General features: G+C 42.9%; 1 protein-coding gene across 1 annotated transcript in view; it reads right to left on the bottom strand.

Annotated features, from left to right (window-relative positions):
• FAM83E (family with sequence similarity 83 member E) overlaps positions 1-22,290 on the bottom strand; it is a 106,023-nt gene that overhangs the window by 1,094 nt on the left and 82,639 nt on the right. The gene's annotated exons all lie outside the window — the stretch shown is intronic.

The raw sequence follows: 22,290 nt of genomic DNA, 5'->3' as shown, positions 1-22,290 counted from the left end.
TATCTTCCGCTCGATTCCCTGCCATTGTCCCCTCGCAGGGAGCGAGCAGGGAATCGGCGGTGTGGAGATACGTCCTGTCGGATCTTATCAATCGAGCCGCATCAGCGGCTCGATTGATAAGGAGCATCGCCGCCGCATCTACGCGTGTAGATGCGGCTTTAGTCTGCCAATTCAATTTATTTATAAGCCTCTGAAATCTTTACTTTTTTATCGTTTGTATTTTATTATGGTGCCTCGATAGTGTATTTGTTAAGGGCTCTGCCTCTGACACCGGTGAGCAGGGTTCGGACCTCAGTTCTTCTTGTTTAGAAAGCGTTCTAGTGGCTGCAGCTCAAGAGCTTTGAGCAGGCCTGGATTTACCTCACAGGAGCCTATAGGCACAGATGTCCTGGCACCTGAGGCCGGGTTTCCACTGCTGCGAATCCCAGCCGATTCCCCGCCCACGAATTCGGATGGATTACAGCAGCCTACAGAAGTCTATGAGAGCCATCCGAATTTGTGACCGAGGAAAAATCTAAGGCCCTGCAGCATAATTTCGTCCGTAGCTGTCCGAATCCCATAGCCGTGCATAGCGCGGCTAGAGGGATGCGGCTGCGAGAGGCAGCAGTTGTGCCGGCATCGCGTCTCGCAAGACGCATGCCGCCGCACATATGGAAACGTAGCCTTAGACTTCACACTCCATGAATTAACAAACCCCCACCGAACTACACTGCAAGTGTGCTAGCTGGCCCAGCTGGCCCTTTTCCCTTACTTCCCTTGCCCATCATAGGTAGCTACAGGTGCCCCTTAGTATTTGGTAGCCAGAAGTATCCTCGGTATTAAATAGCTAGAGGTGCCCCCAATTATTAGGTAACCAGTGGAACGTAAATATTGGGTAGCTACAGGTGCCCCTGACTGAAGGAAGAAATTGTCAGTGCAATGCAGAGAGCTGAGTAACCTCTCTATTACACTCTGATCAGGACTCTGCATAGTAAAGAAGGAAGGGAGGTGCTTGAGGAGGAGTGTGAGCCGCCTTTCAATCATAAGGCACCTGTAGGCATGTACCTACATTGCCTTATGGTAAATCTGACCCTGGCTTTGAATCTACCAGGAGAAAAGCGCAATATAAATATTCTTGTCTATTATAGTACTTTACCCTTGTTTATATTTAGTTATTCAGTACATTTTTTTATCACAATTGTTCATGCGCATATTCACTTACTGAACACTTTGTTGAGAACGGTACAATCTATCCCTTGTTAATTTTTATATCATTTTTTTATAAGGGCCTGAGCCCACTAACGCAGCTGTGTCCGCTTCTGTCCGCTTTTCAGAATCTGCAACATTGATGACATGCGGACATAACTGTGTTAGTGGGCTCAGGCCTTTATGAAAACAATGGAATAACATTGCATGACATTAATAAAACATATTATTCTATATAATAACAACACTCAGAGATTTGGGCCCCCCTTGTGGTCCTTTTGGTAAGCTGAAGTGTAGAGAGTGAAGAAAGATGGCAGGTGGACCTGGTGGATTGCCTGGTGGATGATCCTGCTCTGACAACACTAGATTGTAAGCTCATAAGGGTAGGGACTTCCTCTTAGTGTACCAACTACACATTAACTATGTATGTATTTGTCCTTGTACTATCGATTGTCATGACTGTACGGTGTCTTGAACATCTCATGTACAGTATATACAGTATGTTCCCCATTGTTTGTTTTGCACTATGTACAGTGCTACAGAAGATGCTATATAAATAAAAAATATTAATTACACTAATATCAGCTCCTGTTGTAAACATGGCTAGTTCCATGGCTTCATTTGACCACTTCTAATTGGCAGGCACAGGATTTGCTCTGTATTCCAGCAACTTACAACACCTAGTTCTGTGTTTATTATTATTATAGAAAGCCGGGCATGATCACTTCTGCCAACCACTTGCCAACCAGGGATATGGATATAAGCATGGACGTAGCATGCTAGTCACTGGTGGTATACTGGCATATCCACCACATAGGTTAACTATAGCGCCCTGAATGTGCCTCTGCTGAAATCTGATGAGGCTACATCTCAGGTCAAAGGTGTAACTAGAAATCAAAACTTTAAATGCCCCCTCCCCCCCCCTGCTTTCTGCACAGGTAAACTGAGAACCAGTGGCGTACCTAGGGCGTTTGGCACCCGGTGCTGGGTATTAAAAGACCCCCCCCCCTAAAAAAAACTGGGCGTGGCCACAACCGGCAAAAAAATGGGCGTGGTCATGACCAGATGAGGGCGGAGCTAACTGTAATTTAAAGTATTAGCTAGTATAGTTGCCCCCAGTATAGCTAGTACAGTTGCCCCCAGTATAGCTGCCCTAGTGAAGCTAGTATAGTTGCCCCCAGTATAGCTAGTATAGTTGTCCCCAGTATAGCTAGTATAGTTGCCCCCAGTATAGCTAGTATAGTTGCCCCCAGTATAGCTAGTATAGTTGCCCCCAGAGCTGCCCCAGTATAGATAGTATAGTTGCCCCCAGTATAGCTAGTTTAGTTGCCTCCAGTATAGCTAGTTTAGTTGTCCCCAGTATAGCTAGTTTAGTTCCCCACAGTATAGTTGCCCCAGTATAGCTAGTATAGTTGCCCCCAGTATAGCTAGTATAGTTGCCCCCAGTATAGCTGCCCCCAGTATAGATAGTATAGTTGCCCCCAGAGCTGCCCCAGTATAGATGCCCCCAGTATAGCTAGTATAGTTACCCCCAGTATAGCTGCCCCCAGTATAGCTAGTATAGTTGCCCCCAGTATAGCTGCCCCCAGTATAGATAGTATAGTTGCCCCCAGAGCTGCCCCAGTATAGCTAGTATACTTGCCCCAGTATAGCTAGTATAGTTGCCCGCAGTATAGTTGCCACCAGTACACCAGTATAGCTAGTATAGATGCCCCCAGTATAGCTAGTTTACTTGCCCCAAGTATAGCTAGTTTAGTTGCCCCCAGTATAGCTAGGATAGATGCCCCCAGTATAGCTAGTATAGTTGCCCCAGTATAGCTAGTATAGATGCCCCCAGTATAGCTAGTTTAGTTGCCCCCAGTATAGCTAGTATAGTTGCCCCCAGTATAGCTAGTATAGTTGCCCCCAGTATAGCTAGTATAGCTGCCCCCAGTATAGCTAGTATAGCTGCCCCCAGTATAGCTAGTATAGCTGCCCCCAGTATAGCTAGTATAGCTGCCCCCAGTATAGCTAGTATAGCTGCCCCCAGTATAGCTAGTATAGTTGCCCCCAGTATAGCTAGGATAGATGCCCCCAGTATAGCTAGTACAGTTGCCCCCAGTATAGCTAGTATAGCTGCCCCCAGTATAGCTAGTATAGCTGCCCCCAGTATAGCTAGTATAGCTGCCCCCAGTGTAGCTAGTATAGCTGCCCCCAGTATAGCTAGTATAGCTGCCCCCAGTATAGCTAGTATAGCTGCCCCCAGTATAGCTAGTATAGTTGCCCCCAGTATAGCTAGTATAGCTGCCCCCAGTATAGCTAGTATAGATGCCCCCAGTATAGCTAGTATAGATGCCCCCAGTATAGCTAGTATAGTTGCCCCCAGTATAGCTAGTATAGTTGCCCCCAGTATAGCTAGTATAGCTGCCCCCAGTATAGCTAGTATAGCTGCCCCCAGTATAGCTAGTATAGCTGCCCCCAGTATAGCTAGTATAGCTGCCCCCAGTATAGCTAGTATAGCTGCCCCCAGTACAGCTAGTATAGATGCCCCCAGTATAGCTAGTTTAGTTGCCCCCACTATAGCTGTTCCAGGAGGGGGGAAGCAGCGCTAGAAGGAGGGGCAGTGGGGCAGCGGCGGGGAGGGGGGAAAGCGCTCCGTCGCCGTCACGTGCCTCTGCCCCTCCAATGCGTGTCACAGCATTGGAGGCGCAGAAGAGGCACGTGACGGCGACCCAGCGTTCCAGCTGCTGGAACGCAGAAGTAAAGTGAGTAGTCTCTGCCCGCCCGCCCTGACTGTAAGTTGCCCGCTGCCCCCGCTGTCATTTGGAGGGGAAGAGAGGCAGAAGGAGGGGACCCAGGTGAGGGAGGGGGATCTTTCCCCCCTCCCCGCCGCTATCCCAGTCACCCCTCCTTCCAGCGCTGCTCTTCCCCTCCTGCACTGTCTGCAACAATGGGGGGTCGTGGCGACACCCCCTGGCTGGTTGTCACCCGGTGCGCCACGCCCCCCTGCGCCCTATTGTAGGAATGCCACTGCTGAGAACCAATGTGACTCTATTGGCTAGTGCACACTTTAATGTGTTTTCCCCAAGTAGATAAAAACTAACAGCAGTACAGCACTGCATGCATTTTCTCTATCAATTACATTAGCTTCTGTGATAAATGTGCATGTTTTCACACATACAGACACACATAGGGCCTGATTCACAAAGTGGTGCTAACCCAGTTGATGATAACCATTGCACCACGCTGGTGAAAAGCCAGTTTAGGCGTGATACGTTTAGGTGTGATAAGTTTAGGCATGCTAAGTTTAGATAAGTTTAGATTGCGCACAAAGTCCTGCACGCAAAGCAGCGCCATTAAACTCTATGCGAAGTGCACCAGACTTTGCCAGCGCAAAACTTTTCATCAGCTGTGCACTGCGGTGCTAACCCAGTTGGTGCTTAAACTTATCACGCCTAAACTTATCACACCTAAACTTATCATGCCTTAACTTATCACACCTAAACTTATCACACCTAAACTTATCATGCCTAAACTGAGTTTAGGTGTGATAAAGGGCTTTTCACCAGCGTGCTAACTGTTAGCACCGCTTTGTGAATCAGGCCCAAAGTGTGCAAAAAACAGAATAGGGGCCGTCTACAAAAACACTAAATAGGGACTGTCTACAAATCTTTGTCTGCAAAAACGATTCCTTATCAGTGGCTGAGCAGATACAATCATTAGAATTGTGCAGAAAGTTTTTTCTCTCCTTGCCGTAGTTGTCAGTCTCTCAGGACAGGGAAAATAAAGTGCCCCCCCCCGCCACGGGGCCCCCTGAGGTTTCTGGTCCCCCCGCAGCTGCATCCCTTGCAGGGCCTATTGTTACGCCCCTCTCTTTTAGGATCATCCCTACTTGCTAAGAAAAAATCATGATGTTAATGGTAACTCACATGGGGAGTGTGGGTAACTGATACTCTCAGCCACCGGTCTGCGTGGCATACTTTAGTCTGTATGTCCATATCCCTGGTTGGCAAGTGGTTGATGGAAGGGATCATGCCAGGCTTTCCATAAACGTAATAGAGGCAGAACCATGTGCTGTGAAATGATGGAGCACAGAGCAGTTCCTATGCATGCAGATTCAGGTGGCTACTGCTGGGGGCAGTATACAAATAGTCTCCAGATTTGCTTGCAGTGTGTAGCAAGTTGTAAAATCCCATAATGAATATATTCATCCTAGCTCAATTTGAAATTTGGTCCTTTTTATTGCATCTAATTTTTGTAATATGAATGCTTTGTTGTTGGCTTTTTTTAATGCAAAAATCTTTGAAGTTTGAGTATAAAAAAAAAAAAAGAAAGAAAAAGAAAAGACAAAATTGTCTGTAGTGTATTATTGTATTTATCAGGCAGGTGGCGCCAATGCATTACTTTAGCACAGTCTTTCCAGATTGGGCATATGAAAACTGCAATATTTGCTGAGGTAAGTAGTGATTGGTATATAGAGGCGCCAAAATAGGATAAAATGAATTAAAAGAAAATAAAAGGAGGGGGTGGGTGGATCCACTACCCTCACATAAAATGACCAGGCTGAATTCAAGCCGTAACAGTATAAAAAAGATATTTATTAGTCTCCAAATACAATGCAACGCGTTTCACGGGCACACATCCCGCTTCATCAGGCAATTCTGAGGTAGGAGAACACTAAAAAGGAACAAGAAAAGACAAAGGGACAATGCTAAGAGGAACTCAAAATTATAGTAGCAGTTAACCACATTACTAACGTCAGTGTCAGCATAACAGTATATAAAAAAACACATATTCCGCTTGATACTGTGGTACGTGCATTATTGCTTCTAATGGTTCAGAGTTGCAATCCCATGTAATCATTACATCTTAATAAAATATGATGTTTGTCTACTGGTAGACAACGTTTGGTATGCAATGGCCCTCCACCCTGTGGTGGGCAAAGTACGTAAGGATATATGCCAGATTTAGTTTATTGCTATGTGCACCATGCACGGCGGCATGTGAAAATGAGGAAATAAACCAACCGTTTGACTTACCAGTAACAGGTCATGCATAAGCTAGAGCGCCTCTGTAGAGTGTGGGCGCTCTCCCTTAGATCCTTTTATTAAGTGATGAGCGGCTAGGATCCCCCGCTAGCCGGATTCAAACCCCGGAAGCGGACGTGACGCTGAGGACACAAAATGTGTCAATAGACCATTAGGCCATAGAAAGGAACAGGGTCGTACCATGTGATGTTGTTAGTGCGTCCCTGCGTCTGACGTATGCGTCATGACGCCGGTGGTTATATGCGGGGAAGTCTAGGGAGGTATAGTGTGAGGCGGCGCATGCGTGTATACACAGCAGTGCGCCGCCGTCACCATGTCTAAGAAGGGCGCAGTGCCCTACTCAATGAGAGCGTCTACGGTGTGTTTATATATGAGACCGGCACAATGTCATATGTCTATTGGGGCAGGAATTTGCCGGCCAAAGACGAGTATACAGGCATCTGTTATAAATAGATACATACAATTATAAAGAGACTGTGTAGCCCTTTGTGTTTTCTACTGCCATCCGATGGTAAAATGTTATATTGCACTCATCCTAGAGTGTTTAAACTCATCCTAGAATATTCAAACGATCAGGAAGATAGCCTCTATCTGCCTGATATTGATGGTATTCCTGGTTGCCCAGGCTTATCTGGTGATTATGTCATTAGTTCTGTGGCATATTACCATTATTCTGAAAAGGTTTAACCTTAATGGTCAATATGGTAATATAGGTTTATTCATAACACCTGTTAAAAAGAGAGATAGTACATTTGAAGACGAATTTCAGACATAAATATAAAATGTACAGCATATTGGTATATAAAATATATATAAAAAATAAAAAATTAAGAGGTATGGATAAAAGAGAGGACTATCATGGACTTTTAAAACCATGATTCTTGTAAAAGCTTTAGATGTGATTTTTAGTATGATTTTTCAATATAATTTCTCAAGCACCTCATTGAGCCCTTCTGGAGCGAGGGTTCTCAGTGTCTGAATCCAAAACATTTCTTTTGTCCGTATCGCCTCAGAAATATTGGTGGTATGTATTAGTTCTATGAGCGTGATAGTGAGGAATTTGGGATCACCATTGTGGTGAATACTGAAGTGTTTGGATACACTGTGCGCGGGGTACTTTTTAAGAATGTTTCTCTTGTGCTGTCCAATTCTGTCCCTAACTAGTTGTGTGGTTCGACCTACATACTGTAATTTGCAGGGGCAGGAGATGAGATATATGACATTTTTTGAGATACAATTAATGTTGTGTTTGATGTGAAAAACTGTATTTGTAATATTGGAATGGAATTTATCTGTGTTGTCTACAAACTGACAGGCTGTGCAACGTGAATGGTTGCATGGGAAAGAACCTGGGATGGCTGAGTCCATGTGGGGTATATCGGTATTGGAGCCCGATCTCAATTTGCTGGGAGCCAGGATTCCGCGTAGGTTTGGAGCCCTCCTGAACGTCAGAAGGGGATCTCTTGGTAGTGTGGTTCTTAAATATGGATCTTGTAGTAGTATTTCCCATCTATTTTTCAGAATGGAACGAATTTCTGTGTGTTGGGTACTATAGTCTGTGATGAACCGTGGAAAGGATGGGTACTTCGATGATTCCTGTGTGGTCTTATTAGTCTGTGAAGTGATCGTGGCTTTCTGTTTGGCGTCTTGGATGAGTTTTTTTGGGTAACCGCGTTCTATAAATTTTTTTGTTAGAATATTGGATTGAGTATGAAACATGGAGGAATCTGTACAATTTCGGAAGATTCTGCGATATTGGCAGTAGGGTGTGTTGGTGGTCCATGGGCGATGGTGAAAGCTGTTGAAGTGTATGTAATTGTTTGAGTCTACTGTCTTAAAATGTGTTTTGGTATGAATGGCTAGGTCTTGTATATAGAGTACCAAGTCAAGGAACTCTATAGATGTAGAATGGTATTGAGTAGTGAATGTGAGACCTGCTGGATTGTTATTGAGGTACTCAAGGAAGCGTGGGATAAGGGTACATTCACCCTTCCAAATAAGTATAAGATCGTCTATGTACCTTCTATAAAAGACGATGTTTTCAGTAAATGGACTTTGATCATTGAATTTAAGTAGTTCTAGGAGCCCCATCGCTAGATTTGCATACGAGGGTGCGAAGGAGCTCCCCATGGCTGTTCCTGTGGCTTGATGGTAAAAATCGTCTGAAAAGGAAAATACATTATGTTGCAGGATAAATTCTGCGCAACTTTTTAAAAATTGTTGTTGTGTGAGGGGCATCTTGGGGTTTGTTGTTAGGTAATAGTCTAATGCCCTGAGTCCAAATGAGTGTGGGATGTTGGTGTATAATGACGAGACATCACATGTCAGCCAGCAATAGTCTGCCTTCCATGTGACTTTTTCCAGTAAGCTAATGAGGTGTTGAGAGTCTTTTAGGTAAGATGGTAATGATTGTACCAACGGTTGTAGATGTGTGTCTAAGAATTTTGATAAATTACTAGTCATGGAGTCAATCCCAGATATGATTGGTCTGCCGGGGGGATTGGTGAGGTTTTTATGAATTTTTGGAAGGTAGTAAAAGAAGGGGGTTTTCGGGTGATGGTTAATGATAAAATTGCGTTCATTTTTGGTGATGATGTTATTAAAAAAGGCTTGATTAATGAAAGATTTAAGATTGAGATTAAATGTGGGGGTGGGATCTGTACTGAGCTTAGTGTAGTGGACGGGGTTGTCTAATAATCTATGAGACTCTTTGATATAGTCTACAGTATTGAGGATCACTATACCCCCTCCTTTGTCCGCAGGTTTGATGGTGATGTTACGATTGTTCCTAATTGATTTGAGTGCTATTTGTTCCAGTTTTGTAAGATTGGGAGAAGGTAAAAAATCAAAATCTATTTTCTGGAGATCACTAAGAACTAGAGTGTAAAAAGTATCAATGAAGTTGCCCTTTGAAGCTGTGGGGTAAAATCTAGATCTACCTTTTAACTGGGTGGTGATGAATTTTTCAATGGCTATGTCATTGGAATTGGCCCGATAGGTGGGATGTTGATCGTTATCGGTCAGGATAAGACTGTTGGCTGTGTCTAATAGAGTAGATTGATGTTGTTTGATAGCAAAATGTCTTTTTAATGTTAGTTTCCGTACATATGAATTGAGTTCTACAAACAGTTTGGACATTTGTGAGGTATTGGTGGGGCAGAAAGATAATCCTTTCTCCAATAGTTTCGTTTCCGCTCTGGACAGTGTATGGTTTGAAAGATTAAAAATACAGCGTGTTTGTGTGGATGATGTTGTTATCGTGTTGATACTTGTGTCCGATTTCTTTTTTCTACGCCCTCTTTTCCCTCTTTTTCTGATTCTGGGAGTAGGCGTTTCAATTTGTGTTTGGGTTGGAGGAAGACCCTCGATGTGGTGGGGCTGGATAATGGTAGGATCAGTGTGTTCTGTGTGATTGTGGAGGGTAGATCTAAAAAAGACAAAGATGAGGAGGATGTATTAGCTGGACTGAAGTGGTTTGTGATAAGGCCCGGTTTGGACTGTAGACTAGGGATAGGGGTGAAAGTAATGGGTGGAGAACCTGTAGCGGGTGGTGTATTGTGCACACTGAGCTGTGAAAGGCCCAGTGTGTCTTCATTGATCGGCTCATCAATGAAGACACACTTGGCCTTTCACAGCTCAGTGTGCACAATACACCACCCGCTACAGGTTCTCCACCCATTACTTTCACCCCTATCCCTAGTCTACAGTCCAAACCGGGCCTTATCACAAACCACTTCAGTCCAGCTAATACATCCTCCTCATCTTTGTCTTTTTTAGATCTACCCTCCACAATCACACAGAACACACTGATCCTACCATTATCCAGCCCCACCACATCGAGGGTCTTCCTCCAACCCAAACACAAATTCAAACGCCTACTCCCAGAATCAGAAAAAGAGGGAAAAGAGGGCGTAGAAAAAAGAAATCGGACACAAGTATCAACACGATAACAGCATCATCCACACAAACACGCTGTATGTTTAATCTTTCAAACCATACACTGTCCAGAGCGGAAACGAAACTATTGGAGAAAGGATTATCTTTCTGCCCCACCAATACCTCACAAATGTCCAAACTGTTTGTAGAACTCAATTCATATGTACGGAAACTAACATTAAAAAGACATTTTGCTATCAAACAACATCAATCTACTCTATTAGACACAGCCAACAGTCTTATCCTGACCGATAACGATCAACATCCCACCTATCGGGCCAATTCCAATGACATAGCCATTGAAAAATTCATCACCACCCAGTTAAAAGGTAGATCTAGATTTTACCCCACAGCTTCAAAGGGCAACTTCATTGATACTTTTTACACTCTAGTTCTTAGTGATCTCCAGAAAATAGATTTTGATTTTTTACCTTCTCCCAATCTTACAAAACTGGAACAAATAGCACTCAAATCAATTAGGAACAATCGTAACATCACCATCAAACCTGCGGACAAAGGAGGGGGTATAGTGATCCTCAATACTGTAGACTATATCAAAGAGTCTCATAGATTATTAGACAACCCCGTCCACTACACTAAGCTCAGTACAGATCCCACCCCCACATTTAATCTCAATCTTAAATCTTTCATTAATCAAGCCTTTTTTAATAACATCATCACCAAAAATGAACACAATTTTATCATTAACCATCACCCGAAAACCCCCTTCTTTTACTACCTTCCAAAAATTCATAAAAACCTCACCAATCCCCCCGGCAGACCAATCATATCTGGGATTGACTCCATGACTAGTAATTTATCAAAATTCTTAGACACACATCTACAACCGTTGGTACAATCATTACCATCTTACCTAAAAGACTCTCAACACCTCATTAGCTTACTGGAAAAAGTCACATGGAAGGCAGACTATTGCTGGCTGACATGTGATGTCTCGTCATTATACACCAACATCCCACACTCATTTGGACTCAGGGCATTAGACTATTACCTAACAACAAACCCCAAGATGCCCCTCACACAACAACAATTTTTAAAAAGTTGCGCAGAATTTATCCTGCAACATAATGTATTTTCCTTTTCAGACGATTTTTACCATCAAGCCACAGGAACAGCCATGGGGAGCTCCTTCGCACCCTCGTATGCAAATCTAGCGATGGGGCTCCTAGAACTACTTAAATTCAATGATCAAAGTCCATTTACTGAAAACATCGTCTTTTATAGAAGGTACATAGACGATCTTATACTTATTTGGAAGGGTGAATGTACCCTTATCCCACGCTTCCTTGAGTACCTCAATAACAATCCAGCAGGTCTCACATTCACTACTCAATACCATTCTACATCTATAGAGTTCCTTGACTTGGTACTCTATATACAAGACCTAGCCATTCATACCAAAACACATTTTAAGACAGTAGACTCAAACAATTACATACACTTCAACAGCTTTCACCATCGCCCATGGACCACCAACACACCCTACTGCCAATATCGCAGAATCTTCCGAAATTGTACAGATTCCTCCATGTTTCATACTCAATCCAATATTCTAACAAAAAAATTTATAGAACGCGGTTACCCAAAAAAACTCATCCAAGATGCCAAACAGAAAGCCACGATCACTTCACAGACTAATAAGACCACACAGGAATCATCGAAGTACCCATCCTTTCCACGGTTCATCACAGACTATAGTACCCAACACACAGAAATTCGTTCCATTCTGAAAAATAGATGGGAAATACTACTACAAGATCCATATTTAAGAACCACACTACCAAGAGATCCCCTTCTGACGTTCAGGAGGGCTCCAAACCTACGCGGAATCCTGGCTCCCAGCAAATTGAGATCGGGCTCCAATACCGATATACCCCACATGGACTCAGCCATCCCAGGTTCTTTCCCATGCAACCATTCACGTTGCACAGCCTGTCAGTTTGTAGACAACACAGATAAATTCCATTCCAATATTACAAATACAGTTTTTCACATCAAACACAACATTAACTGTATCTCAAAAAATGTCATATATCTCATCTCCTGCCCCTGCAAATTACAGTATGTAGGTCGAACCACACAACTAGTTAGGGACAGAATTGGACAGCACAAGAGAAACATTCTTAAAAAGTACCCCGCGCACAGTGTATCCAAACACTTCAGTATTCACCACAATGGTGATCCCAAATTCCTCACTATCACGCTCATAGAACTAATACATACCACCAATATTTCTGAGGCGATACGGACAAAAGAAATGTTTTGGATTCAGACACTGAGAACCCTCGCTCCAGAAGGGCTCAATGAGGTGCTTGAGAAATTATATTGAAAAATCATACTAAAAATCACATCTAAAGCTTTTACAAGAATCATGGTTTTAAAAGTCCATGATAGTCCTCTCTTTTATCCATACCTCTTAATTTTTTATTTTTTATATATATTTTATATACCAATATGCTGTACATTTTATATTTATGTCTGAAATTCGTCTTCAAATGTACTATCTCTCTTTTTAACAGGTGTTATGAATAAACCTATATTACCATATTGACCATTAAGGTTAAACCTTTTCAGAATAATGGTAATATGCCACAGAACTAATGACATAATCACCAGATAAGCCTGGGCAACCAGGAATACCATCAATATCAGGCAGATAGAGGCTATCTTCCTGATCGTTTGAATATTCTAGGATGAGTTTAAACACTCTAGGATGAGTGCAATATAACATTTTACCATCGGATGGCAGTAGAAAACACAAAGGGCTACACAGTCTCTTTATAATTGTATGTATCTATTTATAACAGATGCCTGTATACTCGTCTTTGGCCGGCAAATTCCTGCCCCAATAGACATATGACATTGTGCCGGTCTCATATATAAACACACCGTAGACGCTCTCATTGAGTAGGGCACTGCGCCCTTCTTAGACATGGTGACGGCGGCGCACTGCTGTGTATACACGCATGCGCCGCCTCACACTATACCTCCCTAGACTTCCCCGCATATAACCACCGGCGTCATGACGCATACGTCAGACGCAGGGACGCACTAACAACATCACATGGTACGACCCTGTTCCTTTCTATGGCCTAATGGTCTATTGACACATTTTGTGTCCTCAGCGTCACGTCCGCTTCCGGGGTTTGAATCCGGCTAGCGGGGGATCCTAGCCGCTCATCACTTAATAAAAGGATCTAAGGGAGAGCGCCCACACTCTACAGAGGCGCTCTAGCTTATGCATGACCTGTTACTGGTAAGTCAAACGGTTGGTTTATTTCCTCATTTTCACATGCCGCCGTGCATGGTGCACATAGCAATAAACTAAATCTGGCATATATCCTTACGTACTTTGCCCACCACAGGGTGGAGGGCCATTGCATACCAAACGTTGTCTACCAGTAGACAAACATCATATTTTATTAAGATGTAATGATTACATGGGATTGCAACTCTGAACCATTAGAAGCAATAATGCACGTACCACAGTATCAAGCGGAATATGTGTTTTTTTATATACTGTTATGCTGACACTGACGTTAGTAATGTGGTTAACTGCTACTATAATTTTGAGTTCCTCTTAGCATTGTCCCTTTGTCTTTTCTTGTTCCTTTTTAGTGTTCTCCTACCTCAGAATTGCCTGATGAAGCGGGATGTGTGCCCGTGAAACGCGTTGCATTGTATTTGGAGACTAATAAATATCTTTTTTATACTGTTACGGCTTGAATTCAGCCTGGTCATTTTATGTGAGGGTAGTGGATCCACCCACCCCCTCCTTTTATTTTCTTTTAATTCATTTTATCCTATTTTGGCGCCTCTATATACCAATCACTACTTACCTCAGCAAATATTGCAGTTTTCATATGCCCAATCTGGAAAGACTGTGCTAAAGTAATGCATTGGCGCCACCTGCCTGATAAATACAATAATACACTACAGACAATTTTGTCTTTTCTTTTTCTTTCTTTTTTTTTTTTTATACTCAAACTTCAAAGATTTTTGCATTAAAAAAAGCCAACAACAAAGCATTCATATTACAAAAATTAGATGCAATAAAAAGGACCAAATTTCAAATTGAGCTAGGATGAATATATTCATTATGGGATTTTACAACTTGCTACACACTGCAAGCAAACCTGGAGACTATTTGTATACTGCCCCCAGCAGTAGCCACCTGAATCTGCATGCATAGGAACTGCTCTGTGCTCCATCATTTCACAGCACATGGTTCTGCCTCTATTACGTTTATGGAAAGCCTGGCATGATCCCTTCCATCAACCACTTGCCAACCAGGGATATGGACATACAGACTAAAGTATGCCACGCAGACCGGTGGCTGAGAGTATCAGTTACCCACACTCCCCATGTGAGTTACCATTAACATCATGATTTTTTCTTAGCAAGTAGGGATGATCCTAAAAGAGAGGGGCGTAACAATAGGCCCTGCAAGGGATGCAGCTGCGGGGGGACCAGAAACCTCAGGGGGCCCCGTGGCGGGGGGGGGCACTTTATTTTCCCTGTCCTGAGAGACTGACAACTACGGCAAGGAGAGAAAAAACTTTCTGCACAATTCTAATGATTGTATCTGCTCAGCCACTGATAAGGAATCGTTTTTGCAGACAAAGATTTGTAGACAGTCCCTATTTAGTGTTTTTGTAGACGGCCCCTATTCTGTTTTTTGCACACTTTGGGCCTGATTCACAAAGCGGTGCTAACAGTTAGCACGCTGGTGAAAAGCCCTTTATCACACCTAAACTCAGTTTAGGCATGATAAGTTTAGGTGTGATAAGTTTAGGTGTGATAAGTTAAGGCATGATAAGTTTAGGTGTGATAAGTTTAGGCGTGATAAGTTTAAGCACCAACTGGGTTAGCACCGCAGTGCACAGCTGATGAAAAGTTTTGCGCTGCGCTGATGAAGCGGGATGTGTGCCCGTGAAACGCGTTGCATTGTATTTGGAGACTAATAAATATCTTTTTTATACTGTTACGGCTTGAATTCAGCCTGGTCATTTTATGTGAGGGTAGTGGATCCACCCACCCCCTCCTTTTATTTTCTTTTAATTCATTTTATTCTATTTTGGCGCCTCTATATACCAATCACTACTTACAGCTTGTCCACCTCAGGTGGAGGGGTGTTTCCCCAATTTTTCTTTCTATAGAGAGCGACTTTTTATACCTGAGTGGGGTCAGGTTATAATTCTCCCCACCTGCCTACATAGTGGTCGCCTACGTGGTGACCTACACTTGTGAGTATATTCTCATAAAAATTATTTTTCCCATATTTGGTTGAAACATACTACACCAGATTTGGCTCTCGGTTCTTTTTCCTGTCTTTCAAGCATATTTGCTGAGGTGTTAGTTACAAGGCTAAATAAGCCTGATGTGGTATAACAAAAATATAAATACATGCATATGTGCTTTAAATAAAGCTTTAGACGTCTGTTTGTGTCGAAATAGGGCTCCAGTGGAGCCACATTCTGGAATGCTATTGCCTCATGTCACACTTATGTTACTGTATTAGAGCAAATATGAACTATGACCACTTGGGGAAGGAGACATGCCAAGCAGTTCACTCTGACTTTTGTTTTTAGAAATGAATTCCTGTCTCCTAGAATATCACCCACTCAAGTATAGCTTGCATTAAAAATGGATTTGATTATATTAATGACATTCTAGCCTCACTATGCTGCGCTAGCCTCTAGGCTACTGGGATGGGTTTATGTTGCTTACTGCACCAATATCCTGTTGCACACAGCATTGCAATTCCCCTGATCCCTAGTGGCGACTGTTCACTGAGAATGCTGAATCCTGGTGGCCAGGGCCGTTCTAGACTTTTTGCTGCCTGAGGCAAACTTGTGAGGATGCGCCCCCCGATTTGGAATGATCGCACAGCACCCGCCAATTTATTCTGCTTCATTTAATGTTCTCACATGACATGCTGCAGCTCAACACAATAGTACACTGGCTGGCTGTGATTCTGTGACAAACAAACTGCTCACCCTCAGCCACTCCATTACGCCTCAGGAAGGTACACACAGTACAAAAAGGCTGCCCCTGAAATCTCTGCGCCTGATGCAAATGTTTCACCTTGCTTCATGAGAGAACCGGCCCTGCTGATGGCTTAGGTCAGTTAGTAGACTTGCTAGAAATCAGTTATTTTTAGTATTTATATAGCATGACATGCTGTGCAGAGTATACTGTATACTGTAGGCTTGTCCTTAACTGCCCCTCAGAGGGACTCACAATGTTATCCCTCCCTACCATAGTCATATTTCCATCATAGTCCAGGGCCAATTTTTTTAGGGGAAGCCAATTAACTAATCTGTATGTTTTTAGGGATGTTGGAGGCAAACAGAGTGTCCAGAGAAAACCCACACAGACATGGGCAGAACATACAAACTCCTTGCAGTGCCCTGGCTGGGATTGGAACCAGGGACCCATCGCTGCAAAGGGATAATTACTAATTCCCAATTATAACCAAGAACAGCACATTGGCTATATATAACTTCTGTGAGAAAATAAAATCCTGTAGATATCAGGCGATCAAAGGAACAGTGATGTATGCATTTACATCACAAATGTATACAGTGTGTATGACGTTTTTGTTTTCTTTTTGCCTGCAGTAACTGCTAAGCCCTGTATCTGTGAGTGTGCACATTGATGCATTGCTATTAGATTAGTTTTACTTAGTATCTGCACATTGATGCATTGCTATTAGATTAGTTTTACTTAGCATCTAAAGATAAACCCCCTCCCTGCCAGGTGCCTGCATTTGGGCCTGATCCGATCAGTTTTTCTCTAAGTTTTCTCCTAGGGGATGTTTTCACACCTTACTTATAAAATGCCTTTAAAGCCAATTGTTCCCGATTACTTAAAAAAATAAAAGCCAGCTACTTACCTAAGAAGAGGGAAGGCTCTGTGTCCTAATGAGCTTCCCTCCCCTCTCCCGATGCCCTCGTTGCAGCGGCAGCTCCGCCGTTCAAATCCCTGGCCGCGGTGGACTTCGGACGTCTTCGGGAGCCGAGTCTTCCCGAAGACAGGCGGCTCCATACTGTGCACGCGCGAGTACACGATAGAGGGCGCTTGCACGTGCACAGTTTGGAGCGGACCGTCTTCGGGAGCATTCGGATTCCCAATTTAGTCAAATACTTCTACGGGGGAGCCAGCGCTGGGACAGGCACCGGGAGAGGAGAGGGGAGGCTCATTAGGACCCAGAGCCTTCCCTCTCCTTAGGTAAGTATCTGTTTTTTCTTTTACAAATCCGGTTCCCATTCTCTTTAAGCCACCAGCAAGGAAGAGAATACTCAGAATATCTTTGACAGTACTTTTTCACCTACTTTTTGGTACTTTTTCAATCCTAGGAGAAAATTTTTGAGAAAAAGTGGATTGCATCAGGGCCTTTATCTCTTACCTTTCACCCCTGCCTAGCTCTAACTTCCACTGATACTTAACCTTATCCTGACTAGATATTTTCCTTTAACGCTAACCAATAAACTTCAATTAAAGGGGTTCTGTGGGGGAACCTAAGGATAAAAACTGCCACTTACCTGGGCCTTCTATCTGCCCCATGTAGCAGTAATGGCCCACGCCGTCCTTTTCCGATCAGCTGTTCCCCGCCGCCGGCCCCGGGCATTATTCGTCTGGCATCTTGGAATAATGTGCACTGCCATTCGCATCCTCGGAAGCTTACTGCGCAGGCGCAGTATGAGGTTTTCTTGTACTGCGCCTGCAGAGTAAGCTTCCGATGACGCAGGCGGGAGCGAGCAGGCCACGGCCGCGCAGCTGCAGTTGGACGGCGTGACGTGGTAGACCGGGGCCAGCGGCGGGGAACGGTGGATCGGAGGAGGACGGCATGGGACATTACTGCTACATGGGGCAGATAGAAGCCCCAAGTAAGTGGCGTTTTTTATCCTTAGGTTCCTCCACAGAACCCCTTTAAGTCTATCCTAACTGACACCTCTTTCAGATGGGTAGCTGGCAGGCGTCAGCTACCCATGGCAGCTGGCAAATGTCAGTTGCTACTGTGGACCTGCTGGGCACTAGCAACTGGGCTCAGTATGGGTAGTTGGGTGGCATTCGTTTCATTTTTTTTGTACATCTGAGCATGGTAGCTGCACTTAGCCTTGTCATGAGATGTTTTTCTACTGTCCTGCAACTGCTGTGCGTGACAAATACTGATACAGCTGTGGTTACAAACACTGCCATTTGGGTGCATAAAGGGAAACTGACGTGAGAGGTTTATGGAGGCTGCCATATTTATTTACATTTGAACAATACCAGTTGCCTGGCTCTCCTGCTGATCATTGTGGCATCAGTAGGGTCTGAATCACACACCTGAAACAAGCATGTAGTTGGTCTTGTCAGATTTCTGTCAGAAACACCTGATCTGCATGCTTGTTCAGGGTCTATGGCTAAGAGTATTAGAAACTGAAAATCAGCTGGACAGCAAGGCAACTTGTATTGCTTAAAATGAAATAACTATGGCAGCCTTCATATGAATAGTAGTTATGCCCCTGGCCTGTAGCCCATATTGACTGGTGCAGTCACAACGTCAACAGCAATAGGACAGTCACATCACTACTGTAGTGAAAACACTTATGTACAAAAGCTGGTTATGATTAGTCAGTATTCTAATATCTTCCAAACAGAATGGTTGAGGAGAAAATAACAGTATAATGGTGTTTTGTTTTGCTTTTAGACTCAGTTGTACAATAATGTTAGATGATGTCATTGTAACACGAAACACGCCAACATACTCAAGCATTCACAAATAAAAGGGAACGGCTTATTTTTAAATGTTAGCTTGGTGGCTTTCTCTAATCCACTTAGCAACAAGTTGGTACACAGGCAGCTAGTAACACCCATTAATATCCATACAAAGCATCACAATGATGTTTATTTAACACAACCTTAGAGAGCACTTCATGACTGTAAAATGGTTGCAACAGCTTTGCCACCTCAGGATCGCAGGTCATCCCCACTAACGGGAGGCTACTGAATCCCAAAGTTTGGCTGGACTTCTTGGTTTAGAAGCCCAGCCATGGTTCCTGCCTCCCCTTCACTCACTCTACTGAGAACCTCCCGTACCAGCCATGCCCTTCCAACCCCCTTGGTGATGTCATAAAACTAACAGCCAATCACAGCTTTTGCTTAGAATGATGCTGGCCAGTGAAAGAATATCCTTACCTCTGAAGAACCACCTTTGATTAGTCAGTAGGGACTACCTGGAAGGAAGCTGAGACTCAGGCTATACACAGATGACTGAGGCTCAACTGTACAGAAAACTTTTACCCATTTGTTGAATGTACTGTATATACAAGAGAGCAACATGCTGTTGTAGCCAGAATGCAGAGCAGACTGGTCTGTTGCATTTCTCCAGAGCAAATGGCCTTAGACTATACATTGGAAAGTGGCCAGTCATGGCCTTTGTAAAACAGAATTATACCTAAGTAGAACATTACAACAATGCGGTGCATTTATTTACATAACAAATACAGGCTTCTCAGCCACTTCACTGTATACCTCCTGGCTCTTGTTATTACATGCCATTGAGTGAACAGGCATCACCTAGTTCATAGGTAGATGGAGTGCATACATGCAAAAAGGGTGCGGGATATAGACAAAAGTTTAAGATATTATCTATAACAATTTTGTATGGTTTCTAAATCATAATCTAAAATCAAGTATAAATACGATAATAAAATTGGAAAATGTTGTCTATAACCATATAACGATATTTAGACTTGTATTAAGCATAGGAAGGAAATTGTAAATATTACAGATATTTTACTGCAACTATACCTAACCCTACTCTCACACAGAACCCTCCCTGTACCTATCCCTAACCCTTAGACCTCCCCTGGTCTTGGCTAACCCTAAAACTCCCTGGTGGTGCCTAAACCTAAAATCCCCCTGTTGGTGCCTAACCCTAAAACCCCCCTTGTGATGCCTAACCCCAAGAACCCCCTGGTGGTGCCTAACCCTTAGACTCCCCTGGTGGTGCCTAATCCTAAAACCCCTGGTGGTGCCTAACCCCAAAACCCCCCTGGTGGTGCCTAACCCCAAGAACCCCCTGGTGGTGCCTAACCCTTAGACTCCCCTGGTGGTGCCTAATCCTAAAACCCCCCTGGTGGTGCCTAATCTTAAAACCTCCCTGGTGGTGCCTAACCCCCAAACCCCTCTAGTGGTGCCTAACCCTAAAACCCCCGTGGTAGTGCCTAACCCTAAAAACCCATCTACTTTGCTGCAAATAACATGAGTATAAAAAGCTATATTATTCTAATAGTATAAAAAGCCTAACAATAGCGTATGCATTAAAAATCTTAAAATAACGGTAATATAAAAAATATATATATTTGATTATAAATGTGAAAATTATAATTTACGCATTGTAATTCCGAAAATAAGGTAAATTCAAAAAGCAATATATTTGTAAGATCATAAGCTTCAAAACAATAACTTACGCATTGTCCTAAAAAACAAATTTTAAACCGCAAAAATAAGTTACGCTAGTCAAATTTTGAAACAATATCTGTTACAAAACTTATTCTGTAAACAAAAAATATTGATTTCTCAGTCCTGGCAACCGCTATTTAACGGGCGCCCTAATTTCTTCTTTAGCACCCAATAGCCGATATTTTGCATTGGAGCCTATAGTGTGCCCTTTTAGTCCATTAGCCATATGCGCCCTTTTTCCTGTTCCCAGGTGGAGTTGCCATAAGCTGTCAGCAGTGGGGAGTATAGGATTAATAAAGGGTACCAAAATATATCTATTCTAGCTATTTGCCACAATCTGCAGATTAGGGAAATCTGATACAAACACCAGTTCAAAAAAATACTACAAAATAACCATTCTAATATCGAGTACACTAGGAGAAAAATCCAATCTTAGAATGGCTAACTAAAAACCTCAACTCGATTTCAGTTTTTGAGAAGTAACTGAGAACTAGCTGCTCATGCAATCTAACAATGGATAACTTGGTTGCTCTACTGTCAGTGTTCTGTAAAGTGTCTGAAATTTGGAAAAACTGGCTATTTTTGGGGGGGTTCACACTTGAGCGCTTTTCAGCACTTTGCTGATCGTTGATTAACAGGTAAAAACTAAGTAATAAAAATAATTGGTTCTGATGCACTATTTCAAAGAAGCATATGGGGCCATAAACAAGCTTGATATGTGTTTATAACCTTGTTTAGTGTAGTGCTAAAATGGCTGGTTACAGGGTTAGAGCGCTAGTACATGCTAGGGGATTTTTTTTTATAAATAGCATACTTACCTACAATGAAGCCTCTCTGTGCACACAAGGCCAAACATGGAATGCAATCTTTGCCTTCCTAACAGTTGGCTGCTCTCTACCCCGGGTTAGCACTCTTATTTAGCCTCTACATAGGTGCAGAGGGCTAGGTAAAGGTCCCTTACAGTGAGGAGGGAGGAGGAATGAATTTGTATTGAATGGGCCCCCACTGTCTGAACAGCTTTGTGTATGTGAGTGTAGGTGGGGGGGGGGGGGGGGTGACATATCTACTTTAATAGTATAAACAAATCTTCTATACAGAAGCAATTTATATTTTAACATTAATGTTACTTTGAAGAGAAATGTAAGATTCTCCAGAGTTCAGTGCCAAGTTTTCACTCTACCGGTTGTCTTAGAAAGCTCCTGGCTCAACCTGGAGGTTGAAACGTTGACTAACTTTGGTCAGAGAATGTGGCTGGGTAATAGGACAGGATTGTAACATACCTTGTTGAATGATTTAATTATTGGTTCAAGAATGTGGGTTGGGTCATCTTAAGTGTGTAACTATTCTGTGACTAAGTAATAAATAATTTCTTACGCCTTCAGGGATTTTTTTTCTATTTAAAGACTCATACATTAGCCTTTATCATTATGCAAAGATTAACTTTAAGTACGGTAGTTCTTGAAATATCCAAATTAAAAGCAAAAATAGAGGCATCGGTTGAGAGAACAAACCATTTATCCTTAGAATATAGCTTTTAATTAAATGCTTTAAAGACCAGTGGCATAAATAATAAAAACCACAGACCCCAATATATATTTTGCGATGGTGAAAGAGGCTTCACACACGTTTCACGATTGACATAGGTCTCCTTATCAGAGCTTCATAT

Source organism: Hyperolius riggenbachi, chromosome 6, assembly GCF_040937935.1.
Source record: "Hyperolius riggenbachi isolate aHypRig1 chromosome 6, aHypRig1.pri, whole genome shotgun sequence".
NCBI lineage: Eukaryota > Metazoa > Chordata > Amphibia > Anura > Hyperoliidae > Hyperolius > Hyperolius riggenbachi.
Note: the sequence above shows the minus strand (reverse complement) of the source record. Positions and strands in the feature narration are given on the sequence as shown.